The sequence below is a fragment of the Chiloscyllium plagiosum genome, unplaced genomic scaffold, assembly GCF_037043375.1.
Source record: "Chiloscyllium plagiosum isolate Xiang-an unplaced genomic scaffold, Cpla_swu_hap1 HiC_scaffold_9, whole genome shotgun sequence".
In the NCBI taxonomy this organism is placed as follows: domain Eukaryota; kingdom Metazoa; phylum Chordata; class Chondrichthyes; order Orectolobiformes; family Hemiscylliidae; genus Chiloscyllium; species Chiloscyllium plagiosum.
In genome coordinates, this window is record NW_028270147.1 from 81,252,137 (window position 1) to 81,277,677 (window position 25,541).

Sequence of the window (25,541 nt, forward strand, 5' to 3'; positions counted from 1 at the left end):
GGGAAGATGTTATGCTGCTGTGTGGGGTATTAGGGAAAGAGTAGTGCTCCATTATGTTCTAAGCACTAAGGAGAAGTAGCCTGTAAAGTTTACGGCTGTCGGTATAATGACAATTGATTACACAAATTACACTGTAAAATCACAATGCATTTACAATAGTGACCTTGTATTTGCAATGAAATGGCACCTATACCACCTGTATGCCCTCAGATGCGTTTCTTTGTCATTCTTGTCCAACTACCTACTCTGGCTGGCACTGGCTACCTACCTGGTGCATGGCTGGGCTTTAAGATTACTGATTAGATTAGATTACATTACAGTGTGGAAACAGGTCCTTCAGCCCAACAAGTCCACACCGACCCGCCGAAGCGCAACCCACACATACCCCTACATTTACCCCATACCTAACACTACGGGCAATTTAGCATGGCCAATTCACCTTACCTGCACATCTTTGGACTGTGGGAGGAAACCGGAGCACCCGGAGGAAACCCACACAGACACGGGGAGAATGTGCAAACTCCACACAGACAGTAGCCCGAGGCGGGAATTGAACCCGGGTCTCTGGCGCTGTGAGGCAACAGTGCTAACCACTGTGCCACCATGCTTTAAATTTGGTGCCATTGCCAAATATCCCAAGAGGTTCCAGGTTGCCATTGATAAGTGCACACTAGCATGAGCAGGATGTCATAGGGACATGCTGTATTGATTGTGAGATGAGCAGTGGAGAATCGTGTGAGATAACTTGCCAGAACTCACAGAAAAAGAAATCTTCCATGAAACTTCCCAAAAATTGACATTTAGATTACTTCTGTCAAAATGAGTCCCACATTTCCAAAAGTGCTTTATTGGTCATAATTTGCTTTGACTTGTATAATCAAAAATTAAAAATACTACATAATTATGTGTCCTTTCTTCTTCATCTTGTTCTAATCAGTCTAATTTGATTGATCTTTGCTCCCTCTACAGGCAGAATTGTCAATCCAAAAATTATTCATTTAAAAAAGGTAATTGCTTGTCCATTATAGTTTATTTCATCGTGAATATCTGAGTCATTGAGCAGATTCAGATTATTCATGTAGTTAATGATTCACTGTTATTTACTTAACAATAACAGCTACTTGTAATTCTTGGCTTGGTATATCTGTTTACCTGACTTATGGCGCAGCCTCGACATGAAAATGACAATATGCTAAACAGCCTAACCTGTAATACATAGAATCCCTATAGTGCAAAACAGGACATGTCAACCCTCCAAACATCATCTCACCCAGATCCACCCCTACATTTCCCAAAGCCAATTCACCTAACCTGTATATCATTGAATTTTGGGAGGAAACTGGAGCACCTGGAGAACGTGCAAACTCCACACAGACAGTTGTCCAAAGCTGGAATTGAAGCCAGGACCCTTGCGCTGTGGGGCAGCAGTGCTAACCATTGAGCTCTTTCAATTCAGGCATATTTCACTAACTAAAGACCAGAACAAACACGAAGTCTCTTGCAAAACCAGCAGTTATCACAAGTCATGGGATTTCTAGGAAACCTTGGTAAAGAAAATTCTCCAATGTCCAGTGACTAAGCTCCACAAAACTTGAAATGGATTTGAAGAATTATGGGAAAGCTATGTCCTCAAATAAAATATTAATTATGAAGGGTTTTCATGATAATATTTTGAAAGAATAAAATAGTAATTTACAGAAAATTTAACTTATTCTTGCACTTTGTGCTTAATTTGTTTTGTGCTTGGCCTTGTCAATCTTTAATGGTAACAAGCAAAACAAAATTTCTAACAAAATCTGCGTATTAACACATGGAATGTCTTTTTACTCCACTGCTGTTAATTTAAGCTATTATAAAATGATTTTACAGTGACATCAACTTCTTCCTCCTTTTTGATGCTTATCCTACAGTTTACATACCAAGACAAAGTACCCTCTCCCTACCCTGGTCTTTGTTATCTTAAGGAACTGATTCTGAATAAAATTAAGTTCCCTGGGCTAAGGCAATCTTTTCATAACTTAGTTGGGCAATTTTAATTAATGAGCGTAAATAATGGGAGGCACTGAACTATGAATTATTACCGGTATCACAGTTGTACCCAATAAATCCTAGCCTTATTAAAACGAGTATATTGATAGAAATTGCAGAATAGGCAAGCATTTTAATGTCTATATGTCCTATGATTTTCTGATGTGCTAAATTTTGAATGTTTTGGATCTTATTCCCAGGCATATTTGGCTCTGGACTTGACTGAAGACTGCTCTCTACTTCATTACATTTTTGGATGGGAGCAAGGAAATTTTCATAGATAGAACAACATGCCACAATTTGCTCTGCTTCTTGAATTTTTTGAATGCACTGTACATTGTTGTTTCTCTAAGATATTTTTCATCCTTCTAAATAATTTATTATTAATAATAATGACAAATAGTTTAGGTCTCTATTTTAAATGTTAGGGTCAATTTTATTTTTAAAGTTCCTTACATAGAATGGTTTCACATATCCTCAAAATCACTGACCCATTCAATAATCAGAGTGTTCAATGATTGTGTGTAACACACAGTTACAGAGATTCCCTGGGCTTGCTTATTTGACTGCCCATTTGACAGCCATTGGTGTAAATCCCTTGCAAAAATATGTGAAAGCAGTTGAAATACCTGGAAACGTCTGTGAAAATAAATAAAATAAACATGTTTCTCCCTCTTTATCTCTCTTAGTGTTTCTCACAGTTTCATTTCTTTCTCCAGCCTAGACATCCAGTACATTTTCTCATAGCTATCTTTGTTGCTCTTCAGCCAACAAAAATGTTCCTTCTTTAGGTCAGGAAAATCCTAACAGACTCTTCTTCTGTAGGAAATAAAATACTTAGCTGCTCCAACGTTTCACATCCTGCAGACCAGTTGAAACTTAACAAAGCTCAATTGTTGCAGCCAAGTTCAAACAAGAGTTAAGGCTAGATAGAACATGATAATCAAATCTTGAGTTTAGCATCCAACTTTATCTACAATATTTTCCACATAACATTAAAAAAAGGTCATTTCTCATCTTTGACTCAGTTAGTACAACACTTACCACTGAGTCTGAAGGGATGCACTCCAAGGATTCAATATAAAGTAGTCTGGAATTATCAATACTTTAATAATTAAAAGTACACAGGTAAAGGCCATGTTCATTAATGTACCTGAAGTATTTTTATGGGCTTTCCAGAACATTAGAGAGATGGACCCGAGGAGATGAAGTTTATTCCCCAAAACCAAATATTAATCTAAATGTTGTGAGTTTCTATTCCCACTGTGTCCCATAAAGGGGTGAGGTTTGTCACATTTTTATGTATGTGAATTCATTTAATTGATTTAATCAAAATAGTATAAAGATAAACTAATCTGGGTTAATTTATTCATAATGTTTAACTTACCTAAATTGATTACTTTCAAATAGTACAACAAGTGCATAGTTGCCTTTGAGACTGTCACTTTTTAATGTCGTATCTGCCGCAGAGCTGTGCCATTATATGTTTGAGCAGGTTATTTAAAAGTACTTCAACAAAGAGAGGCAGATGCCCTTTTCTTGAGAGGGTGTGTGTGGGGATATTATCTCCCATTGAGTTCAATGTAGACCGAAGCACCGTGATCCTCTGCAGTTTAACCAGTGAGGGCCTGTCAAGGTATGCCTCTTCAGCTACTTTCAGACACGTCTCAAGCAAACTTTGCTGCTCACCCATCTGCTGCTTCTTACCGGCTGAATAGGAAATAACGACATCCCTCACATAGGCTTTAGCTGTTTCCCAGAGAATGAATGGCCAAAACTGAATTAATATCTAAAAAAGCCCTGAACTCAATAGAAAAGAATTCGATAAACTTGCTATCCTTGAGGATGAAGGGGTCCAGTCACCAGTGCCTCGAGCCTACCACAGTATCATTACTCTTAACCATTAAATACACTGGGGCATGATCAGAAATAGTGATATTGCCAATTGTACATGACGCCACCAAACCCAGATGTGCTATGGGGGTCTGAAAAAGATTAATCCTGGTATAGCATTTATGTGTGTTCGAAAACAATGTGAAGTCCTTACCAGTAGGGTAAAGGTGCCTCCAAACATCTACCAAGCCCAATTCAGCACATAAATCCCCTTAATTTTGACGAAGATATCGGAGGGCCTTTGGGCAATCTGTCCACAGTAGGGACTATTAGACAATTGAAATCCCCTCCTATGATAATATGCTAAGATGCAAGGTTAACCAGTCTAGAAAGTGCTGTCAAGAACCTAAGGGGGTGCGCCGGGGGTTAGTAAACATTTAAGATCCCGTATTCTTCCCCAAATATCAAAGCTTTAAGGATTACAAATCTTGCGTGTGTCTTTAATACACTCTAACAACTTAAATGGGAAATTCTTTCTAACTAAAATGGCCACCCCTCTACTCCTCGTATTGAAAGATGAAAAATAAACCCGGTCATACCCATTCTGTTGCAGTTTCAAATGCTCTGCATCAACCAGACGTGTTTCTTTTAATAAGGCAACATCCACCCTCTCCCTTTTAAGACTGGCAAGTTCCTTCTTCTGCTTGATCGGTGAATGACTCCCCTTAATATTCCAGGTGCATGACTTAAACACATCCTTAGCCATAACTTTCTATAGCACCATTTAGACTCCAGAGAGGAAGAACACAAACTATAGATCACTGAGCTTTAACGCAAAAGAATCCATAAAATCCAAAAACTACACAGACTAAAATAACTACAGCCAACAAATTTACAAAACTTAAAAAAGCTATAAACATCAAAAACAGAAAAACAAAAAATCACTAAAGGCACTGATTAGAGGAATTTACCCCCTATTCAAAGGGGGTAGCTACACATCCCACAACCCTAACTAACCATCTCAACCACCCTCTCAACTCCTGCCAGCTAGGTTCGTGCCACGTACACCGACCACCTGGTAGAGAAAAAAAAACCCACCAAGGGCAAGATTAGTACTGTATACAAGTAAGCTAAAAATAAATATGTCACCCATCCCTTAACATAACTTAGAGATAAAAGATAAATACTGGACATCATTTAACCAACTTATTACTAGAAAGGAGACTCCACCAAGTCCTTTAAAAGAAGAACAAACCCGAACAGTTCTGTCCTCTACGCCTATTCGGCCAGTCAACTTAAGTCAATGTGTTCACAAAGTTCTTCACTTTCTCTGGCAAGTCGAACAAATGTATGGATCCATTATGATTGATCCAAAGCACTGCTGGATATCTTAGAGAATACTGGATCTCAAGCTCTCTCAATCTCCTCTTGACTCCATTGTGGAGCTTCCTTTTCTGGACCACTGCCACTGAGAAGTCTTGAAAGAACATGACCCTGCAGCTGCCACATACTAACACCCTTGAATCCCTCCCCCGGGGTCTAGAGGCTTCCATGACACTCTGCTTGTCTTTATGATGATAGAACCTTACCATGACAGGGTGTGGGCATTGCTCCACACCTGGCTTTCATTCCATGATCTGGTCGACTCTCTCAACTCTTAGCCATCCCTTCTCAGCCTCAAAATTAAGGAACTCCGGAAGCACTTCTTGAAGAACTCCACTGGCTGTTCACCTTCTGTGCCCTCTGGTATGCCAACAACGTGTAAGTTCTTTCTTCTGCCCCTGTTTTTGAGATCATCTACCAGATCCAACAGACCATGGACCTGTGTTTCCAGGGCTTCAATCTGTTTCTTGGAGGAATCAGTCTCTGCTTCTACCCCTGCAGCCCGGTGCTTGGGTTCATTGGTCCTTTTTCCCAGGTCTTGCAACATAGCAGATATAGAAGCCAGCTTCTCTTTGATTTTTTCCTCAAACTGCATCCCCAGGACCCCACGAAATTTGGCCAAATCCTCAACCAGGGTCTGGTGAATAAACAAGCCTGCTGCTTCAGTGAGATGGGCATTGGCCCTGGGCCCAGATGAGCTTCGTTCTTTTTTTTGGCATTCTCCAGCTGCAAGAACAAAGGTTAAGTTGTTTTTTCTCGGGTTTCTAGCTCCTTTACTGTGTTTTTAATCACAGTAAAGTGAATGGGACGTGTTCAACCTCTGTTGGGTTGGTGTTGTGGCATGGAGCCCAGCAAATGTGATGCTAATAGGACCCCACCATCTTGGATTCCCAGATAGACATATTTTTAATCGGTTAAGGAGTTACAGATTATGGGGAAAAGGTAGGAAAAAGGAATTGACGATTATCAGATCAGCTCTGATCTCATGGGGTGAATGGCCTACATCTACTCTTAGGTAGTATGGTCGTCAGGAGCTGTCATTTTGTTAATTTGTTTTAATTTGGCCTATTAGTTTCAAAAGAGTATAAAGAGATTATTGTCCCTTTACAGCTTAGTTCTTATGTTAATTTGATGTTTATCAGCATTTCAAAAGAGCATAAATAGAGGATATGCTCTTCTATTCATACCTGAGATAGACATACTTTTAATCGGTAAGGGAATGGAGGGTCAGAGGAAAAGGCAGGAATGCAAATATAAGGACAATCAGATCAACCATGGTCTCAATGAATGGCAGAGCAGATTCATGGGATGAATAGTCTACTTCCTTTCCTATGTCTATGGCCAATTGTTACATTGATGTGATTTGGCTTAATTTGACTGATGGATTTCTAATAGAGTGAATGTGGAGAAGATGTTTCCACTAGTAGGGGAGACTGGGACCCGAGGACACAACTTCAAAATGAAGGGATGGCCTTTTAATGGAGATGAGAAGGAATTTCTTCAGCTAGAGGGTCTTGAATCTGTGGAAGTCTCTGCCGCAGAAGGCTATGGAGGCCATGTCATTAAATGTATTTTAGACAGAGATAGACAGGTTCTTGACTAGTAAGGGGTTCAAGAGTTATAGGGAGAAGGCAGGAGAATGTGGTTGAGAAACATATCAGCCATGATCGAATGGTGGAGCAGACTCAATGGGCCGAATGGTCTAATTCAACTTCAAGATCTTATAATCTAGATAGAAACTGAGGTTTTCTGTGGGCAATGGCCAATGTGAAAGCTGGGGGTGCATCATTGCCACCCAAATTGATAATTTATTTTATAGAAGTTTCCTTTTAATAGTTTGATTTTTAGAGCGTTCTATGGTGACTGAACTGTTCTACAAGGAGTCATAGAACATAGAACATAGAAGAATACAGCGCAGTACAGGCCCTTGGGCCCTCGATGTTGCGCCGATCCAAGCCCACCTAAACTACACTAACCCACTATCCTCCATATACCTATCCAATGCCCTCTTAAATGCCCATAAAGAGGGAGAGTCCACCACTGTTACTGGCAGGGCATTCCATGAACTAACGACTCGCTGAGTGAAGAACCTACCCCTAACATCAGTCCTATATCTACCCCCCCTTAATTTAAAGCTATGCCCCCTTGTAATACCCGACTCAATACGCGGGAAAAGGTTCATACTGTCGACCCTATCTAACCCCCTAATCATCTTGTACACCTCAATCAAGTCACCCCTAAACCTTCTTTTCTCTAGTGAAAACAGCCCCAAGTGCCTCAGTCTTTCCTCATACGATTTTCCTTTCATACCAGGCAACATCCTGGTAAACCTCCTCTGCACCCGTTCCAATGCCTCCACATCCTTCCTATAGTATGGCGACCAAAACTGCACACAATATTCCAGATGCGGCCGTACCAGAGTCTTATACAACTGCATCATGACCTCAGGACTCCGGAACTCAATTCCTCTACCAATAAAAGCCAGTACGCCATATGCCTTCCTCACCGCACTATTTACCTGGGTGGCAACTTTCAGAGATCTGTGTACATGGACACCAAGATCCCTCTGCTCATCCACACTACCAAGTATCCGACCATTAGCCCAGTACCCCATCTTTTTGTTATTCTTCCCAAAGTGAATCACCTCGCACTTAGCTACATTGAATTCCATCTGCCACCTTTCTGCCCAGCTCTGCAGCTTCTCTATATCCTGCTGTAACCTGCCACATGCTTCCTCACTGTCAACAACTCCTCCGACTTTCGTGTCATCCGCAAACTTGCTCACCCAACCTTCTAACCCCTCTTCCAGGTCATTTATAAAAATGACAAACAGCAATGGTCCCAAAACAGATCCTTGCGGAACACCGCTAGTGACGGCACTCCATGAAGAAACTTTGCCATCAACTACTACCCTCTGTCTTCTTCCATCCAGCCAATTCCTAATCCAAACCTCCAACTCACCCTCAATGCCATATCTCCGTATTTTCTGCAGTAGCCTACCATGGGGAACCTTATCGAACGCCTTACTAAAATCCATATATACCACATCTACCGCTTTCCCCTCATCAACCTCCTTCGTCACCTTTTCAAAGAATTCAATAAGGTTTGTGAGGCACGACTTGCCCTTCACAAAACCATGCTGACTATCCTTGATCACATTATTCCTATCTAGATGTGCATAAATCCTATCCCTTACAATTCTCTCTAAGACTTTGCCCACAACAGAAGTGAGACTCACCGGCCTATAGTTACTAGGGCTATCCCTACTCCCCTTTTTGAACAAGGGAACCACATTTGCTATCCTCCAGTCTTCTGGGACTACTCCTGTAGACAAAGAGGACATAAAAATCAAGGCCAATGGCTCTGCAATCTCCTCCCTTGCTTCCCAGAGAATCCTAGGATAAATGCCATCAGGCCCAGGGGACTTATCTATTTTCACCTTTTCCAGGATTTCCAACACCTCTTCTCTACATACCTCAAAGCCATCCATTCTACTTATTTGTGCCTCAGTATTCTCATCGACAACAATGCCCTGTTCCTGAGTGAATACTGAAGAAAAGTATTCATTCAGTGTCTCCCCAATCTCTTCCGCCTCCACACGCAACTTCCCCCTACTATCCTTGACTGGACCTATTCCTACCCTAGTCATTCTTTTATTCCTAACATACCTATAGAAAGCCTTAGGGTTTTCCCTAATCCTATCTACTAAGGACCTTTCGTGTCCCCTCCTTGCTGCTTTTAGCTCTCTCTTCAGGTCCTTCCTGGCTACCCTATAACTCTCAATCGCCCCAATTGAACCTTCACGTCTCATCTTGAGATAGGCCGCCCTCTTCCATTTAACAAGGGATTCCAATTCCTTATTAAACCACGGCTCCCTCGCACGACCCTTTCCTACCTGCCTGACAGGTACATAATTATCAAGGACACTCAATAGTTGCCCCTTGAACAAGTTCCACATATCATTTACACTCTTGCCTTGGAGTCTACTTTTCCAAGCCACACATCCTAAGTCATGCCTCACCGCATCATAATTTCCCTTACCCCAGCTATAATTCTTGCCCTGTAGTACACACTTATCCCTCTCCATCACGAGTGTAAAAATCACCGAATTATGGTCACTATCCCCAAAGTGCTCACCTACCTCTAATTCTAACACCTGGCCTGGTTCGTTACCCAGAACCAAATCCAGTATGGCCTCACCTCTTGTTGGCCTGTCTACATATTGTGTCAGGAAACTCTCCTGCACACATTGAACAAACACTGACCCATCTAACGAACTTGAGCTATAGCTTTCCCAATCAATATCAGGAAAGTTAAAGTCCCCCATAACAACCACCCTATTACTGTCACTCATCTCCTGAATCACCTTCCCAATCCTTTCTTCAATGATTCTAGGACTATTAGGAGGCCTGTAAAAGACTCCTAACAGGGTGACCTCACCTTTCCTATTCCTAACCTCAGCCCAAACTACCTCAGATGGCAAGTCCTCATCCATCGTCCTTTCCACCGCTGTAATACTATCTTTGACAAGCAATGCCACACCTCCCCCTCTTTTACCCCCACCTCTAAACCTACTAAAACATTTAAATCCCGGAACCTGCAACAGCCAATCCTGTCCCTGTTCTAGCCATGTCTCCGTAATAGCCACAACATCGAAGTCCCAGGTACCAACCCACGCTGCAAGTTCACCTACCTTATTTCGTATACTTCTTGCATTGAAGAGTCCTTCCCTTATCTATCAAGAATGTGACATGGAGGGTTTTCCATGCGGCAGTCCTATTCAGGTGGTTTGTGAACTTCACTTGTTTTTTTTCTGTAGTCTGCACTCTATGCTTGCAAGAGGCTAGAGTCCCTTTTTCATTATCAGAGGGTGTCACTCTTAAAATTTAGTTTGTATTTCTCCCCCAGGCTGCTGACCTTTGAGCAATTGGAGTGGGGAAGGGCAAGCAAAGCTGAGGACCTCCTTGCAAGTCTGCTCCAGTGCTTGGCTAAGATGGCCATAATAGCCCTGTAGTGGCCCATTATACCCAAGTGACTTCCTTTCTTCTGTGGTTATGTTCACATCTGGGTGTCCTCGGCAAAGGAGCATACAATGTCCTCTGGTACACTGCAGACATTGCACAAATGGTGGGCACTGCAGAGGTTGGATGTATAATCAAACCCCAAATGTTCAGGTGGCTGGTTTGAAAAGCAGAGTGACACCAACAGTATGGATTCAATTCCTGCATCAGCTGAGCTTATCATGAAGTTTTCTTCTTCTCAACCAACCCTTTCACCTGAGGTGTGGTGACCCTCAGATTAAACCACCACCAGTCATCACACATTTCATTTTTGATTCCTCAAGTTCTTGCTTGCACTTCTGCCCTTTATGGTAACTTGTGCAAAAGAGCTCAGACAGACTGGAAGACCTCCTCATTGGTCTGATCCTAGGACTGGCCAAAATGTCCATTAACTGGTCTAAGAAGCAAGTTGTGGATGGCATCATTGCACCCGATTGGCTCTTACATGGTTACATCCATTCCCAGGTGAACCTGGAGAGGGAGCATGTGGTGTTCATTTGACGCCTCCTGCAACTAGGGGTTATGAAAGGACTGAAGTAAATTCTCACCCCTGGAAATGCTTCTTTATATTAAAAAAAACAAGTTTTTAAATTTACATTTTGTAAGTTTCTTTTGAAGATTAGATTTTTGTCCTCATGTCCCTTGAAGAGACCATCTCTTGTCTAGTTAATTTGAGCAGCTGATTTTCAGGAGAGTGGAAATAGACTAAGGTGTTGTATGTTAGAATGCTCCCAATTTCTATCCAGAACTGCCTTGGACAGCATTGTATACCAAAGTCAAATGTGACAAGATTAGCATAGTTTATGATTATGATGGCTGGAGTGGAAGCAGCTGGCAACCCCTTGATCGCCCTCCCCAGAGACCTCAGTAGGTTGCCTCTTTTCAGCGCAAAATCCTTTTCCATCCTTGACACCTGTGCTACAGCTGTTCTTGCCTAGCAACTTGGCTCCTTTTGGCGCCCTGTTGGATTTTATTCTACTAAGCTTGACCCTGTTGCTCAGGATATGCCTTCCTGCACCCAGATTCTCCCTGCCATCCATACTATGATAGTGGCTGCCTCTAATATAACTTTACATCAAAATATAGAAGTCTGTACCTCCCATTCTGCAGTGTCCTTACTTACCTCTAAACATAATCAGCACCTCACTATGGCACATCTCAGTTGCTATGAGATTTCATTACTTCTGAATCCGTTTCTCTCCTTTAAATACTGCTCCAACATTAACCCCGCCACATTCCTGCAGGAGGAACTTCTTGAATTGCCTGATCCGCCCCATGATTGGGTTCTCAGAAATGACCTTATTACTAAACTAAAAGTCACACAACACCAGATTATAGTCCAACAGATTTATTTGGAAGCACAAACTTTCAGAGCGCTGCTCCTTCATCAGGTGATTGTGGGGAATAAGATTGTAAGACACAGAATTTATAGCAAAAGTTTACAGTGTGATGTAACTGAAATTATATATTGAAAAAGACCCGGATCGTTTGTTAAGTCTCTCATGTTGACCATGTTGGTTTCAGTTCTTTCGTATGTAAATCGCAAAACCTTTTTAAAAGTTACATTCTCAAGTGTACTTTAACAATTGATGTCATATCGGCCCAGATAAGGTATTGAAGGTTTTAACTCCCTGTGAGGCTGTCTGTGCCACAATAATCAGACTGATGCTAATCTAAAAAACAGATTTACAGAATCTTACATGGATTCATACAGTTTTTGAGCAAAGTAAAATGTAATTCTGCAATTATAAATTCATCCCACAAGCTTACATGTGTATGTGTCCGTGTGTGTATGGTGGGGGGCTTATGAGTGTCTGTGAGAGGGTGTTTGAGTGTAAAGAGGTTTAAGTCTATGAGTGTGTGTGTGTGTGTGTGTGTGTGTGTGTGTGTGTGTGTGTGTGTGTGTGTGTGTGTGTGTGTGTGTGTGTGTGTGTGTGTGTGTGTGTGTGTGTGTGTGATGCAATGGGGTCACCTGTAGTGCAACAGAACCCAAGATCCTGGTACCGAACTTGGCTATCAGCCTCTGCTCGGCCACATTTCGTTGTTGCCTGTACTGAAGTCCGCCTTGGAGGATGGTCACCTGAAGGTCCGAGGTTGAATGTCCTGGACTGCTCAAGTGTTCTTCAACTGGGAGGGAACACACCTGTCTGTTGATCTGAGGTGTCCATTCATCCATTGCTGTAGCCTCTGTATGGTCTCGCCAAAGTACCATGCCTCAGGGCATCCTTGCCTGCAGCGTATGAGATAGACTATCAATGGTTCATCTTGTATCTCTCCAGAGGGCAAACGCATGTCAGGATATGCGATTGTCACTTTGTCACATACATTAGAAGCTTATTCTGTCGACCCACCCTGTTCCACCCAGCAAGCTGCTCACCCATGCCTGCATACTTGCTGAAGGAATTCAGCTAATATCTATACTGATTCCTGCTACTCTTTTGGATGTGCCCATGATTTTGGTCAGCGCGGCTTCCTTACCTCATCAATGCTGCCTATGTTGCTAATCTCCTCAGTGCTATTCAACTTCCCTCTCAATTGGCAATTATCAAATATTCTGTTTACTCCTCTGATGCTTCCAATGTCACTAAAGGCAACAACGACTCTATGATAGAATCATAGTGTCATAGAGATGTACAGCACGGAAACAAACTCTTCGGTCCAACATGTCCATGCCCACCATAGAGTCGTACAGATGTATAGCACGGAAACAGACCCTTTGGTCCAACTCATTCATGCCAACCAGATATCCCAACCTAATCTATCCCCACCTGCTAGCACCTGGCCCATATCCCTCCAAACCCTTCCTATTCAAATACCCATCCAGATGCCTTTTAAAATGTTGCAATTGTACTAGCCTCCACCACTTCCTCTGGCAGCTCCTTCCATACACGTACCACCCATCTCTACTCTTTCATCCTTTGTGGGCTGCTTTTCACCTGGAATGGCAAAGAGGCGGTATAATGGGAAATGAAAGCTGTTACTGTTGGTGCAGGTGGGCAGGTGTCCTGGGTAAGTGAATAGCAGCACAGAGGGCATACATGGTTAGTGGTGTCAGGGGAATTAGTGAATGAGAGAACATGTGCAAGCAGTAGTGAGATTGGGAGACTATGAAAAGATTGCCTCTTAGATTTCTTTTATATTTTCCCCTCTCATCCTAAACCTAGGCCCTCTAGTTCTGAACTCACCCACCCCAGACTTTGTCTATTGATCCCATCCATGCCCTCATGATTTTATAAACCTTTATAAGGTCACTCCTCAGCCTCCGATGCCCCAGGAAAAACAGCCCCAGCCTATTCAACCTCTCCCTATAGCTCAAATCCTCCAACCCTGGCAACATCCTTGTAAATCTTTTCTGAACTCTTTCATGTTTCACAACATCTTTCCGAAAGGAAGGAGACCAGAATTGCATGCAATATTCTAACAATGGCCTAATCAATGTCCTGTACAGCTGCAACATGACCTCCCAACTCCTTTACTCAATACTCTGACCAATAAGGAAAGCATACCAAATGCCTTCTTCACTATCCTATTTCCCTGTGATTCTATTTTCTAGGAGCTATGAACCTGCACTGCAAGGTTTCTTTGTTCAGCAACACTCCCTAGAACCTTACCATTAAGTGTATAAGTCCTGCTAAGATTTGCTTTCCAAAAAATGCAGTACCTCACATTTATCTAAATTAACCTCCATCGACCACTCATCAGCCCGTTGGCCCGTCTGATCAAGATTCCATTGTAATCTGAGGTGACCTTCTTTGCAGTCCACTACACCTCCAATTTTGGTGTCATCAGCAAACTTACTAACTATACCTCTTATGCTCACATCCAAATCATTTATATAAATGATGAAAAATAGTGGACCTAGCATTGATCCTTGTGGCACTCCACTGGTCACAGGTCTCCAGTCTGAAAAAACAATCTTCCACCACCCTCTGTCTTCTACTTTTGAGCCAGTTCTGTATCCAAATGGCTAGTTCTCCCTGTATTACATGAGATCTAGCCTTGCTAACCAGTCTCCCATGGGGAACCTTGTCGAATGCCTCACTGAAGTCCATATTGGTCACATCTACCACTCTATTCTTATCAATCCTCTTTGTTACTTTTTCAAAAAACTCAATCAAGTTTGTGAGACATGATTTCTCATGCACAAAGCCATGTTGGCTATCCCTCCCTGTGCCTGATACCAGCCTGACCATATTTTAACAGTCTGACTAAGCTCAACTGCAACAATAACCTAGCATGGCTTGGTCACTCTACCCAGAGAGCAATAGTCTGCCCTAGGCATCATTTCAAAGTCATTTGCAGCATGAAAACAGACCCTTCAGTCTAACTCCCATATCCCTCTAAATTCTTCCTATTCAAATACCATTCAGTTGCCTTTTAAATGTGGTAACTTTACCCACCTCTACCACCTTCTCTGGCAACTCATTCCATACAAGCACCAATCTCTGCGTGAAAAAGATGCCCCGAAGGTCTCTTTTATATCTTTCCCCTTTCACCCTAAACCTATGCTGTCTAGTTCTGGACTCTCCGATCCCAGAGAAAAGACTTTGCCTATTTACTCTATCCATGGCCCTCATAATTTTGTAAACCTCTATAAAGTCACCCCTCAGCCTCTGACGTTCCAGGGAAAACAGTCCCAGTCTGTTCAGCCTCTCCTATAGCTCAAATCCTCCAACCCTGGCAACATCCTTGTAAATCTTTTCTGAACCCTTTCAAGTTTCACAACATCTTTCCGATAGAAAGGAGACCAGAATTGCATGCAATATTCCAACAATGGCCTACCCAATGTCCAGTACAGCCACAATTTGACGTCCCAACTCCTGTACTCAATACTCTGACTAATAAAGGAAAGCATACCAAACGCCTTCTTCACTATTCTATCTACCTGTGACTCTACTTCCAAGGAGCTATGAACCTGCACTCCAAGATATCTTTGTTCAGCAACACTCCCTAGGACCTTACCATGAAGTGTATAAGTCTTGCTAAGATTTGCTTTCCCAAAATGCAGCACCTCGCATTCATCTGAGTTCAACTCCATCTGCCACTTCTCAGCCCATTGGCCAATCTGGTCCAGATCCTGTTTAATTTGAGGCAACCTTCTTCGCTGTCCACTACACTTCCAATTTTGGTATCATCTGCAAACTTCATTGAGGCCACAATATAAAATAGCCATCACTGTGAATGTTATAGTCTTCACAATATAGAACCAGTTTAATTTGATCCTGCACCATGTCAGCCTCTGCCAAACCTCTTCATCTAATCCCATCTATTTATCAGTAACATCATTACAATAGATATCCCAACCCAATCTTGTCCCACCTGCCAGCACCCAGCCCATATCCCTCCAAACCCTTCCTATTCATATACACATCCAGATGCCTTTCAAACGTTGCAATAGTACTAGCCTCCACCACTTCCTCTGGCAGCTTATTCCATACATGTACCACCCTCTGCGTGAAAACGTTGTCCCTTAGGTCTCTTTTATATCTTTTGCCTCTCATCTAAACCTATGCCCTCTAGTTCTGGACTCACCTACCCCCAGGGAAGAGACTTTGACATGATTTTATAAACCTCTATAAGGTCACCCCTCCTACTCTGACACTCCAGGGAAAACAGCTCCAGCCTATTCAATTTCTCCCTACAGTTCAAATCATCCAACCCTGGCAACATCCTTGTAAATGTTTTCTGAACCCTTTCAAATTTCACAACATCTTTCCGATAGGAAGGGGACCAGAACTGCAAATAATATTCCAAAAGTGGCCTAATCAGTGTTCTCATTTGTGATGGAAAAACCCATTCGGTAGAAGAAGTGCGTCGCTATATGAAATGCACTAACAAACCTAAAGGATTCAACACCAACGTTGTTCGGTTGTTAGAATGGTGCATTGAAAGACTTTGCGGTACCCACGAAATGGGGTAAGTGAAACAAAAACTGTGTAAAAATATTATCAAAGACACTGTTCGTACTCCTACTCCCCATCCGTTAATACACTTGGACAACCAAACGTTCGAAAGCACCCACTGTTTACAAGATTCAGTACTGGCTCTGAGTGAACTCGTCATTCACTCACAGAAGTGCACCCTTGGATCTCCTTTTAGCCTTCATTTCCATGCGAAAACAAAGCCGACCCATATTTACCCAATGACTGGTACGGACGTTGTGCCCTAGTATACACCTTACCATTTTTTACCCTCCACCATGAAGTACCTGAAGTAGATGATGAATAGAATGCCCACCAACATGTGAATCAGTACGGAACATAAAGTAGAGGAAAAACAAAAGCAGCTTCTTCCATCAACAAACCTGGTGGTGCAGATTGCTGGGAGATCTTATTCCTTACTGGGATGTTGAGATGGCCCTGGTTCAGACAAGTGACCTCATAGAGTCATAGAGATGTACAGCATGGAAACAGACCCTCCGGTCCAACCCGTCCATGCCGACCAGATATCCCAGCCCAATCTAGTCGCACCTGCCAGCACCTGGCCCATATCCCTCCAAACCCTCCCTATTCAGAAACACATCCAAATGCCTCTTAAATGTTGCAATTGTATCAGCCTCACCACATCCTCTGGCAGCTCATTCCATACACATACCACCCTCTGCGTGAAAAGGTTGCCCCTTAGGTCTCTTTTATATCTTTCCCCTCTCACCCTAAACCTATGCCCTCTAGTTCTGGACTCCCCGATCCCAGGGAAAAGACTTTGTCTATTTATCCTATCCATGCCCCTCATAATTTTGTAAACCTCTATAAGGTCACCCCTCAGCCTCAGACGCTCCAGGGAAAACAACCCCAGCCTGTTCAGCCTCTCCATGTAGCTCAGATTCTCCAACCAAGTTTCACAACTTGTGTATGACATCGAAAAACTTACCAACTCACTGCCCACCCTCTGAAGCTGGTGAACAAAGAGTTATAGGAGACCTGGATGATGACGCTTCAAAATCGGCTCGTGATGGATTTCCTCCTTGTGGAAGAAGGAGGCACTTGTTCAGTCATTGGCCTGGAATGTTGCACCTACATCGATGATTTCTCAAAGGATATTTCAGACGACACAGATGTTGTCAACAAGAAGCAGGGAAGATACCTGCCCCACTGTCATCCGATTCATGTGGATGGAGTATTACTTGCTGGCTGTAGTCACTATACAGATGGATCATGTCGGATGTACTGATAGTCCTTGGTCTCATCCTAGGAATATACATTGTCATCTACTTATACATTAAATAGACCGTACATTGCTTTTCACCTAAGACAAAGAGGAATCTGGTTAATCAACCTTTATCTACTCCTGTACCTCCATGCCCGAACTCCCATGCTGAAATCCAGTATCTTTCAGACTCTGCTCCTCTAGATGATGACTCACCAGAGGAGGCACTTGACTTATTAAGAATACAAATCGACTAAATGGACTTAGCTATGTAGTTGTCAATGAAATGACAAAAGGAGGGAATGAGAAAGTTTATCCCCTTAAGTGTTGTCCTTAAACATTTAGACTAAAATGTAATTTTGAATTAAAGAACACATTTCCTGCATACTAGAAAATGGTATGCAGGGAAGATAAGATAATTAAGAACATTTGCCTTAACATCAGCGAATCTGTATAAACAAGACACTGAGTGATAACATCATGGCTGTGCCTTTGTGAAATTAATTAAAAAAATGTTTAATTCTGACCTCGGAACAAAACTCCTTATCAAATTAACTTCTCTCCTGAATTATTGTCCTTCACTATTATCTGTCTAGTTCAGAACACGTAGTGCTTTCGTTAATTTTTGTGTTTGTGACAGTAAAGCCTTTGTAAACCTGTGTATAAAAATAGTCTGTTTTTGATAGTACGACGGAGTAGCTGGCCAGGGCTCTTGAAAGACGAGCAATTTCTACTCGCCTGGATTAATAGAATCCAGTTAGCTTGACTTATTGGTATCAGTGTTATGTTGTAACAGGGATGCTATTAGTAAATGAAGGGGATGATTAAAATTAAACTAAACTGTCTTTAAGAGTTTTTTTAATTCCAGACCACCAAAGAGTACGATCTCCGGGATGAACCATGAGAGAGGCTTACAGGTTGAGTTCTCTGGGCTGTCTCAAATTTGTACTTTAACATTTGCCAAGGCCGCTTATGCTTTTCGTGCCTTTTGTCTGATTTTTAAAGTTTCTTCATGAAATGAGGGCATCACTGGCTAGACCCAACATTTATTGCCCATTCCTAATTGCCCAAAGGGCAATTAAGAGTCAGCCACATTGCTGTGGGTATCATGTGTCATATGTCAGATCAGGTAAGAATGACAGATTTCTTTCCCTAAAGGGCATTAGTGAATAAGATGGATTTTTCTGGCAACTGACAATGGATTCATCATCATCACTCGACTCTTAATTTCATATTTTTATTGAATTCAAATTCCACCATTTGCTGTAATGGGATTTGAACCCAGGTTCCCAGAACGTTACGTGGTTCTCTGGATTAACAATCCAGTGATAATACTCGTCTTCCCTCGTCCCATATGTATATAGCATGAGCTTCCTATAGCTTATTCCACTATTTGAAGAGATTGATTCTTCAATTTTGGTTGTGCTTTCAGCCCCATCCTCCTGATCTTTATTTGCCTGGTAGAAGAGGTGGGCAGATTGAAGGACCTTTTCAATAACCTATTGCTTGGTCTGGCCAAACTGGTCATCAACAGGTCCAGGCAATGGGAGGTTGATATATCATTTATCACTGATAATGTGTATTATCTGCCCAGGAAACATTTCTTTAATTTGGTTTTCTCAGATTAGAGTCCTCCTTTAAGGGTCTAATTGATTTTGATTATACTTGGTATATCAATAGACACTGACTGCTGAGGTACTGGGGATGAGAGACAAAAAAAACTGCAGGTGCTGGAATCCAAACCAGACAGGCAAGAGGCTTGATGCTTTTTGTTTTGCCAGAAACAAAATTATCAATCCCACTACATCAGACAATATGTAAAATAGCATCAATGGCACAGACGACACAAGAAAATTTGCAATTCAGATTTTAAATTAGCTGAACCAGCCCTGCACCCAATTCCGATCATGATAGATTTTCTATTAAACTATACTGGCCAGCCAAGCTGAAAACAATGGAAGAAAATATGTTGCTTTGCGTCACTGCAATAAATCCAAGAAAGTTTGCAATTCAGTGGAGCAATACTATTATAAACATTAGTCAAATATGATTACTTTACTCCCTGAAATTTCCTTTTTTACTGTCAAAGTAAGAAGAAAAAACTTTAGTAGTCAGGTCTTTGAATTGAGATTAAAGACCCTGATAGATATTGTGTTTGCTTAGATTCCTGCAATCCATATGTAGTAATCATATAGAACAATGATCAATTAGTACAATAACTCTGAAATACATGCAAAAAGCTCATGTGGAATTGTTATGCGAAAATAATTGCAATTCTGGTTCCATAACTTTGAATTTGCAGTATCAAATTGAATTTTATGGTTAGGAATTACATTGTAGGACTACAATCTGAGTTCATGAATTTTGAATTATTAATATGCTTCCTAACCCACTTCCACTACCTAGCTGCTGAGATAGTAACAAAAATCAATTAAGTTATATTTAATCTCTATACAATGAATTCTTTACATTAAATATGCTAAAAGTTTGTATTTAATGTAACTCTGTCATTTTAGACTAATTACGGCCAAGGAATTCGTGTGGCAGTAAGGAGCCCTAGCAAAACAAAAACATCTTCAAGATTCAAAACAAGATTGAAGAACAGCTTCTTCCCTGCTGTTATTAGACTTCTGAATGGACTTCTCAAAGTTTAAATTTAATGTTGATTTTGCTTTTTGTGCATCTTCTCTGCAGCCATTAACATAGTATTCCTTGCTCTGTTCTATTACCCTAATGCACTTTGTGTGGTATGATCTACCCGCACTGCATGCAAAACAAAACTTTTCACTGTACCTCAGTACATGTGATAATAATAAATCAAATCAAACTGGATTCAATGGGAATCAGGGGAAAGCTCTCCACTGATTGAAGTCACACCTTGCAGAAAGGAAGATGGTGTTAGTTGTTAGAAGTCAGACATTTCAGCTCCAGGACATCTCTGCAGGAATTTCTCAGGGTGATGTTTTCTAATCAACCTGTTTGGAGATGTCATATATACCTCTGGAGTTGGTAGGAATTGAACTCAGGCATCCTGACCGAGATGTAGGGACATAACCACAGCACCACAAGAATCCTGTTACGCAGGGTAGTTACCTTGGCACAACCATCTTCAGCTGCTTCAACAAGCTGATGATCATTGATGTTTGAACAATGTTCGGTACCATTCATGACTCCTCAGATATTAAAGCAGTCAGGCTGACAAGTGGCAAGTAACATTCATGCCACACAAATGCCAGGCGATAACTATCCACAATAACAAACAATCTACCCATCGTTCTTTGACTTTCAATGAAATTATCATCAATAAATCCCCTACTATCAATATCCCTGGGGCAGCGTACACTTGAATTTTCTTACTGGCTGCACAGGCCTCCGAGACCCGTGCACTCCAATGATTTCCAGAACTGGAAGCCAATGTCGCAACTGGTGTGTTGATGTTGGAATATTAGAGCAGCTGCAGATACAGCCACGCAGCTTGGAAAATGCAGCTCTAAAAATACTCATGAAACTTAATACCATCCAGGTCAAAGCAGCTTGCTTGATTGGCACCACATCCACAAAACATCCGCTCCTTCCACCCCCGACGGTCAGTAGCAGCAGTGTGTACTATCTATAAGATGCACTGCAGAAATTCATTAAAGATTCTTACACAGCACCTTCCAAATTCATTATCACTGTCATTTACAAGGACAAAGGAATAGATACATAGGAACACCACTGCATGCAAATTCCCCTCCAGCATCCTGACGAGGAATATATTGCCGCTCCTTCACTGTCACTGGGTCAAAATCCTAAAATTCTCTCTGTAATGGCATTGTGAGTCTACCCACAGCACATGGACTGCAGAGGTATCAAGAAGGCAGCTTGCCACCACCTTCTCAGGGGCAGCTAGAGATGGACAATAAATGATGGCCCAGTTAGTGACACCCATGCCCCACAAGTGGAAAAATGTGGTGTTCCTACCTCATGCAGTGTCCCTATTTCTGAGCCAGGAGGCGCAGATTTAAGTTCCACTTGATTCAAATGTGTGTCATGAAATCTCTGAAGCGGTTGATTTTTTAAAAACTAGTTGAGTCTTAACAATAACAATACTGCCATCAAGTGGTGAGTTTTGTATTTTGATTTCACATCAATATGTAAATTTAATTGCACAATATTAAGACACATCTTTAATTACCTTTCCTGCAATTAATGGAATCGAAAAGAAATTACAGCTCATTACTCCAACTAAAATGATTTGATATTTTTGCTACACCTTACAAAAGAAGCTTCAAAAATTGCATAGTGTGAAAAAATATTCAAGACTATTTAGAGAGCACTCTTTCAAAAAATGTATGACTTTCTTAGTGTACAAAAGTTTTTGTTATACATAGGATAAAAAGGATATGTTATCCTCAGTATGAGGAGGATTGCAGTTGGGATCCAGTAAACTTGAGCATGGAAGCCATATGGGTTGGAGAAGTGGCAGTAGTTACTCTTCTTATTACATGAATTGTTATTTTTGTGCTGTGCATTTCTTCTTTAGTGTATTATAGTCATGCATTGTTGATTAAAATATTGATTCTTAAATAAGTGACATAATGATATTAGCAGATATGTTTGCTGCCTCACAAACTCCCAACCATACAGGCTTTCATAACACTCTGAAAACATAGAGAATCTGTCAAGGCAGCAACTGCAATAATAGCATCAGTGATAACAACACCTGCTGTTGCAGACTCATATTATCATTACTAGTGCTAGGACCACTATCACTGGTGTGATGGCAAGTGTTACTGCTGCCAATACCAAATACTATAGTTGACAGGTCTTGTATTGCTCCAGTGTTCTGTCAGGGTAGAATGTCCATGGCACAATTTCTGATATTTCTAATGACTCTTCTCATTAATATTTTGTGTTAACTAGGTATCACAATTTTTGACCTCTTTCTAAAACCCAAATGACTCTTTTTTTACATACTGCAAATTCACTGGATGATGCAGAGATTTAAATTGTTCAGTTCAAAATTCAAATTAATCAATTTGGTCTTGTTCACAAACTTCTCATTTTTCTCATGTTTCTTGGGTCATTGTATTCCCCCAACAATGGATATCATTGGACTGAATGTACTGCTTGCTGATTATACAAAGTCATTTAAACCTTAAATTATCATTCAGAAACAATATTAGCAAATGTTGAGTTTGAAGACAGTGATGATACTGGATGAATTAAAATTACATGAACATTATATTGAATGTATGGTGTTAAACTGTTGGCAAGTTTATTCAGAAAAGCTTTGTTTTGGAATTTGGGAGTCATTTATTACTTGGGATGAATAAATATGTTTGTTACATACTGTTGGGGTATTACAACAAAGTGAATCATTTACTAGTCACCATCACATAATAACAAAATAAATAAGATTCATTCAGCACCACCTCTCACCCCAACACCACAATTTACAGCCAGAGGAAGAACTGTCAGAACAGCAACATCTGTAGAGATTACAGTATAATGAGGACATTCTGACAAATTCACCTCGCATGTTCAGTCAGATCTACAAACAAACTCCACCACAAACATAATCATCCTAGATTCAATGCTGTGGAATCATTTATTGACTTCCACAGAGAATTAATAATATAGACTAACAAGCTATCCATAGAATTATCAAAAAAGGAAATACTTTACTTGATAAAATACACTTAATTATCAATAAAGAGCTTTAGACTTCTGCATTATGATAAGAATTGTGTAAATGGAATTTCTCAATTCTTCTTTCCTTCTGACTAATGTTGGCTCAGATCTTCTGTTAGGAAGATGGTTGTTGCTGAAGCGTGACTAAAGTAGTTATTGAGACCATGTGGTATTTCTGATGAAACTGACTTAGAAGGAGTTGACCAGGATGTTGTAACCTCCACGGTGATTGGAATCCTCCATAAACTTCTCCAACTCTAAGTTCAATGTGGACACTTCAGGAGGTTCCAACATTCTTACTTGCGTCGTCCAGGAAATGTTAGAAGAATCAAAACATGCTCTCTCTCCTTCCAAACTATTAAACTGAAATCTACAACTAACACCCCTCCTGACTCCATGCAAACACCTGAAACCTCTCGACATTACCATCACCCCTATATCAGCCCGATTGTCACCTCTCCATTGATGTCTTCAACAGACACCTAGCCCCCAACCCACCAGCACCCTGGACATGCCATGGGTACCAGATGCCTTGCCCGAATCTGACCAGCTCTACAACACTTCCCTCCTAACTCCCACGCCTAGTGCACCTTCCACCCCACTCACCCCACACACAAATCCGCCAACAGATCCATCACAACAATGACGCCAACATACTAGACTTCCAAACCTGATTTCAATAACCCATCTAACACTGCCACCAAACCAACACCCACTGATCCCTGACCTCCAATCAACTTGAACCATCCACCTCACATCGAACTTCTTCGCTGTCACAGTATGTGATCAGATCCAACCTGACTCTCTGCAAACCCCAAAATCTGTCCAACCTGCCATCAATCTACTCCAAACTATTGCAAACTGAACTTCCACTCTACCCACTGATCACTCAGTCACTAAACCATCTGACACCCTACTACCTCATCCACCAGGCACCCTGTCAACTGGCACTCTAACCCATCACTCATGCTATCATATCTCCCAACCCAACATGTATTTGGAAAGGCAAGGACTGATTAGTGATTGTCAACATGGCATTGTGCGTGGGAAATCGTGTCTTACGAACTTGATTGAGTTTTTTGAAGAAGTAACAAAGAGGATTGATGAGGGCAGAGCAGTGGATATAATCTATATGGACTTCAGTAAGGCGATCAACAAGGTTCCTCATGGTACACTGGTTAGCAAGTTTAAATCACACGGAATAGAGGGACACCTAGCCACTAGAACGGAGAACTAGCTCAAAGGTAGAAAGGTAGTGGAGAGTTGTTTTTCAGACTGGAGGCCTGTGACCAGTGGAGTGCCACAATGATCAGTGCCGGATCCATTCCTTTTCATCATTTACAATAAGTTTGCAGATGACACCAAAATTAGAGGTATAGTGGACAGTGAAGAAGGTGACCTCAGAGTACAATGAGATCTTGATCAGATGGGCCAATGGGCCGAGGAGTAGCAGATGGAGTTTAATTTAGATAAATATGAGGTGCTGCATTTTGGAAAGGCAAATGAGGGCAGGACCTGGGGAGTGTAGGTTCATAATTCCTTAAAAGTAGTATCACAGGTAGACAGGATAGTGAAGAAGACGTTTGCTGTGCTTGCGTTTATTGGTCAGTGCATTGAGTATAGGAGTTGGGAAGTCATGTTGCAGCCGTACAGGACATTGGTTAGGCCATTATTGGAATATTGCATGCAATTCTGGTCACCCTGCTAAAGGAAGGACATTATGACACTTGAAAGGGTTCAGAAAAGACTTACAAGAATGCTACCAGAGTTGGGGGGTTTGAGCTATAAGATGAGAGGGGAAAGATTTAAAACGGACTTTGGGGCAGTCTTTTCACGCAGAGGGTGGTACATGTATGGAATGAGCTGCTAGGGAAAGGGGTGGAGGCTGGTACAATTACAACATTTAAAACGCTTATGGTTGGGTATATGAATAGGAGGGGTTTAGATGGATATGGACCAAATGCTGGTAAATGGGACTAGATTTATTTAGGATAGCTGGTCAGCCTGGACAAGTTGGACTGAAGTGTCTGTATATCTCTATGACTTTATGACTCTATAACTGCTAGCCCATCACTCCATTCATCTGGCACCTGTATCGTTTACCTTACCCACACACCAATCTGGTGTACACCTTCTACCATGACTTGGCACCCTGCTCCTCACACACAAACTGCCCTGTTCCACTCTATCCACCTGACACTTTACTACCTGACTTAGCTTACATACTTACTTTATCTCAGTTTAAAGTAGCTCTTAGATCTTTAAACAATAGAATATGGCAGCTGCTGCCATGAAAGGTTTCAATACTTACCCACTCCGGTGAAATATCTATGAAAGTGAGGCTCAAGGTAGTCCCACATGATCAAAATTATCTTTTGGTACCTAGAGCTTGTGATGTATCTGTGCTATTCCAGG

The 25,541-nt window shown here is 41.5% G+C and overlaps 1 long non-coding RNA gene across 1 annotated transcript; it reads right to left on the reverse strand.

Moving 5' to 3' along the window:
• Positions 1 to 12,147: 12,147 nt before the first annotated feature.
• LOC148149176 (uncharacterized) lies at positions 12,148 to 17,302 on the reverse strand. Its single transcript, XR_015758194.1, has 2 exons — positions 17,175 to 17,302; positions 12,148 to 12,534 (listed from the first exon to the last, which is right to left on the reverse strand). It is a non-coding gene; the product is annotated as an uncharacterized LOC148149176 (long non-coding RNA).
• Positions 17,303 to 25,541: the final 8,239 nt, after the last annotated feature.